The sequence below is a fragment of the Phalacrocorax aristotelis genome, chromosome 3 (genome assembly GCF_949628215.1).
Source record: "Phalacrocorax aristotelis chromosome 3, bGulAri2.1, whole genome shotgun sequence".
Classification (NCBI taxonomy): domain Eukaryota; kingdom Metazoa; phylum Chordata; class Aves; order Suliformes; family Phalacrocoracidae; genus Phalacrocorax; species Phalacrocorax aristotelis.
Genome location: NC_134278.1, coordinates 87,297,140 through 87,302,139, shown reverse-complemented (window position 1 = coordinate 87,302,139; position 5,000 = coordinate 87,297,140). Strand labels below are relative to the sequence as shown.

General features: G+C 39.3%; 1 protein-coding gene across 11 annotated transcripts in view; it reads right to left on the bottom strand.

The window, feature by feature from the left end:
- Nucleotides 1-5,000, bottom strand: part of EHBP1 (EH domain binding protein 1) — a 225,622-nt gene that overhangs the window by 28,983 nt on the left and 191,639 nt on the right. The window lies entirely within an intron of this gene.

The window sequence follows — 5,000 nt, the reverse complement described above, 5'->3', positions numbered from 1 at the left end:
TATTAAAATAAAACATAGCATATATGTCCATACACCGATATGTGTAATACAGAATTCCTACTCCTTTAATATATTTTGTGTATGTCCATACTATTTTGTACCTCTAAAAGGAAAACAGCATTTCCTGGGACCCAATTTTTAGTGCCCTGACACTGGCCAATGCCAAAGGACAATAAGAAATATTACAGCAAAAAGGCTGAATACAAATTCACCCCAGCGTGAGATTTAGTATGAGGAGTGAAAATTTCATTCTGTTACAAGAAACTAAATCAACTATTTAAACCCTCTTTTTGTGCCTGTACTTTTTTAGTTCATCTTTGTTCCTTTTCTATTAATAAATTCAAATATTTCCCTCTTAAAACCCTCAGTCCTTGATATCTTCAAAGCCGTGTAAAATGCTAACTAATTAATACATGTGACTTTCCTTTCACATGTGGCAACAAAGCATATGCTGCTTTTTTGATTGGTAAGAGTTAATTTGCAGTGACACAGCATATATGTTTACAGGGTTTCTAATGTTTGTTATTTGGTTCACTGCATAATTAGTCCTATTGACAAGGAAGCTTAAGCACTGAAAAAGGAGAGGTGAAATAGTGGCTGAGAGATGGCAATCCTGCTCCATTTTGAGCACCTGTGGTGTTGAAATTGGGTATGAGTTGGAAAAAAAACCCCAACACCCCAAACCCAGAAGAAAACATGTAGATGACTCTCAAGCCCCAGTAATCGCCATTAAACAGGCAGAGCTTGTCAAGATCCACCCCACAGAACTACCTGCACTAAGGGGAACCACCAAGGTGTATCAGATACTACAGCAACGGTAAATCTCAGCAGACTTTAACTCTCGTTTTTCAGACCTTCTCATTTAGAGGACCAGATGCTTCTGGGCAGGGTCAGCATAGATAGACTACAAGATTTTAGCAGCTTGGTTCTTGTCTTAGAGCAGGACCACAAACCCAAAAGAACTTCAGTATTGTCATTAGAGTTGCACTAAGTAAAGCAGCAGCATGGAAATCATAATCAAGGTGAACGATGGGCCAGTGGAGAACGTAAATTATTTAAAAAATCCTTTACTGTTTAAGATTCACCCTGAAAACCGCAAATATAACATAGCTGTCAATATACAGAGCTTATCTGCCTGTGCAAGATTTTACGATACTACGTTTAGCTAACATGGCTAAATGAAAGAAAACAAACTTGACAAAAATAAACCCATGAGGACAGTATAAAACAATAGATTAAACCACCTGCATTATTTCTTGTGCAATTAAACACTGCAATTAGTATACAGTAGGAAAAATACCAAAATGGTGATAGTATCGCTTATCTGGTTCTCTAGTGAATCAAATTTACAGCCACCCCCGCCACACGCTGTACGTTAACTCTTCGCACTGTGGGTATGTACAACTCTGAAATATAAAATTAGTTGCTTTTGAAGGACACTGAGCTCCCTCTGGTGAAGGCATAACAAGTTTATTAAGTAAGCACCACCTCTGGAAGTATAATCCCCTCTGGCTTCTTCTATGGAGTTTATTGGTTCAGTTTTCCTAACCATGAGCATCATTAGGGCAATGCAGTAATTAAGAGTTGTTAGAAAGTGAATTCTCAAACTGCAGATTAGAAAATTAAACTATTTCCTGATTACATATTAATGGAGCACAACAATAGCAGTTGCCATAAGCTTGGAAGGCAACCAAGGGATAAATCTGTGTACTTAATTACCATAAACAATGGCTGCATAGAAATGAAGTTTTATGCACATTCCCTTCTGTAATATGTCTGATATCAGTACACACTTGACAATTCTTGTTCAATTATCTCTATTATTTAATGCGCTGTGAACGGCTCTGTGTAAATAAAATTAACCACCCCAATTACTTTGAATTCATCTAGGGACAACGTAATAAAAAATGTGAAGAATTCTGTATGCCTATTAATCTAAAACATTACAGAAGCTTTCACCAGATTTTCTTGTCTATATTTATTTTGTCTACATTTATTTTAGTGCACTGCTAATTCAATTACCTTTACCATCAGTGGTCAATCAGCAGTAGCAGAGGGTTTTTTTTTTATTTCATTAATCCTTATACAGTAACACAAACATGCTCATCCATTGGTAAGGTACAGGATCTCATATGTAAAATACAAATAGGCTTCTACTTGAATTTGGGAGCTTGCAGTTAATCAGAAAAAACAATTAAAAACACTTCATACCCTGCGGTCAGATAACAAAATATCTGATAGCTGCAATTTTTTTTTCAAATAGTTGTTTTTGCAATTAGTGAAAAAATAGTGACCAAAAAAGAGCTAAATTTAGATTACAGATTTGTAAAGTAGGCTTCTTTGTTTTTTATTTTAATTGTATTATGTGATAATTCTGCATTTTAATTGGCACTTGGATATCAAGATGACAGACACATTAAAATACAATGACAGAATAATTTGCAATAGAGAAAGGCACTGTCAGAAGTAGAGACGAAACTATTTTATCCATAACGGGTTAGGCACAACATGGGTAAGTACAATCCTGAAGAAAGCAAGATAATCCTGTCATCATTTAACGTCAAGCCATTATAATAGAGGAAGAAGGAAAATCAATGATATTAGATTATGTGATTTTTATACTCAGTCATACAACTCATTCCTCTTACTTGAACCTTTGTGCTGTGTTTTCTCTAAACACTTGCACCAACCAAATTTTTGTGATGGTGTTTTTCATATCGTGTATGTTGCAGAACCCCTTCTATATAGGTAATTCTTACATATATCCAGACAGTGATAGCAAATGGGCCATCATCTTATTCTACAGAGTTCAAAGCACTGAAGCGCTGATTCCCCTCACAGTTTTGCAATGTACCAGTAAACTACATTTCACTGGAACAAGGTGAGATTACATTTTCATTTTAAGTGCAAAGACCAAGGACTGAGGTTACGCCACCAGTGACATAAATTACTGGATATTAATAAAAGTGTGACTATTCAGATTCAAATGGAAATCAGCAACCTGAGAATTTTAATAACTTTTTTTTTTTCACACATCTTAGAAAAGTGTTTCTAGTCAAATCATGAGCAGCTGGCACTGGAAATGCAAAGCTTCAGCCAGTTCCAAACTCTTTGCCTGATTGATGAACTTTGAAAATATCAGCTCCCCTTTGGCCAAGAGCCAGAAACTTGGCTTCCCCAGCCAACAAGGTTGCCTTGCAGGGCTGGAAAATGGCAGTGCATGTGCAGATGAGGACCTGGGCTCTCTTCCTACAGCCCCATTTCCATTAGATGCCCTTTCCTAATGCAGGTCAGAAGATGCAAGGGCAGCAGTGGAAGGGATCCCTCTGCAACCTGGGTTGCGTCCTAGGGATTGGGCTAGGAAGCATCATGTTGGGGACTCCTCTCCTCCTGGTCCATAGCAGAAAGGGAGCGGGTCACAGAGAACCTCCAAGTTCCACTCCTTTCAGCCACCCACAGCCACTGTTGCCCTAGTAAAGCTAGGGTGGCGTTTTCAAACATTTATTTCCAATCCTAAGTGCCAGTAACTTTCACTAAAAAGTCAGCGGAGTGTCTAATGAAGTCAAACAGTGCCATGAGCTGGAATCTAACCAAGAATATACATTGTCTATACTTACAGCTGCTTCCCTTCCAGTGAAAGCTATAAATTCTTCCACATTCACCAAAGCCTGCATTGTCCAGGGGTTAGTCACTATATCTTTCTGTTCTTACCACCAACTTGTAGTAAGGAGATTCCTGCCTATTTTAATGCCTTGATACGTGGGAGCAGGGGACAAATCTTTTCCTGAGAAATGAATGTAGCCAGAATAGATATCCGAGCTGCAGCCCGAAACAACCCCTCTTGGCTGAACAACAAAAAGGACTCTCAAACTCAGAGGATGAAGAGCTGCCAGGTGGCAAAGAGTCTCTCCATTGGAAAAAAAATACCCCCAGTTTTGTGCTGGAGGAGGATGAGAAGGAAGAGAGAGCTTTTTTCCTAGTAAAAGTCTAATAAAGAACAGGGCCAAGCAGAGTGGAGAAGGAAAAGATGGTCTGGTCCCCAGCAGACACAACAGGGATCACCAGACCATGCTCCATCTTCTTCTTGAATTTAATTTCAAGGCAACGACTGAGTCATGATGTGAGTCTCTGAGTTGTTTCATTTAGCTTGCATGGTTTTGGCACAGGTGGAAATAAAGCTGGAAATCCCAATACAAAATGTGCTTCTACACAGATGGGGACAATCATCCTGCAAACATTCATTAGGACAATTCAGTGTAAGCCCTTCCCCATACAGTTATACAAACACGCACACTGCTTCAACTGTCAAGGAATGAGGTCAGCAGAGACTCTTACTTGTCTGAGGTTCTCTGGTATTACAACCCCAAGCAGTACAAATTTAAGAAAGAGATGTGCTTAAAAGAGAATGTTAATTATAAAACCAATTCGTTTGTGGTTCTTGTCCTTCATGTTGTGTTTTCAAGATCTTTCAGCTACACTTGCCTGTGTGACCTCCTGGTTCCTAAAGCCTGCATTTTCAGAAAAACCAAATATCAAAAGACTTTTCAGCACACCTCTGAGAGCTGGCAGCATTTCACGTTTCTCATCTTTCTGGTATTTACCAACACCTAGGGGAGTATTTGCAAAAGCCCTTCAGGGCTTTTCTAGCTACCAGGCTGTGGTTACTTTCTTCCTTCAAACTTGGCTTTACAGACCTCTTGGTGGTCTGTGGCAAGCTGGCAGGTCATATGGTGTTGACTCATCTTTTTTGTTTCCAGATTTCTGTCTCAGACAGTCAGACACTCGGGTGAAGCAGCCCAGACCCTTACAGAAGAAGCTGGGACTAAGACGAAGGCACAAGCTGCTTATTAGTCTGTATTAGGGATTATTTCCTGAAGAGAGGTAGGGAAGAAAACCAAATGCCATCCTGACAAAGACAGCCACTAATGAGATGAGATACAGCAGATCCTCTGAAGCAACTACAGTAGGTACCAGAGAGGGAGAAAGAAGGAGCAGGCAGG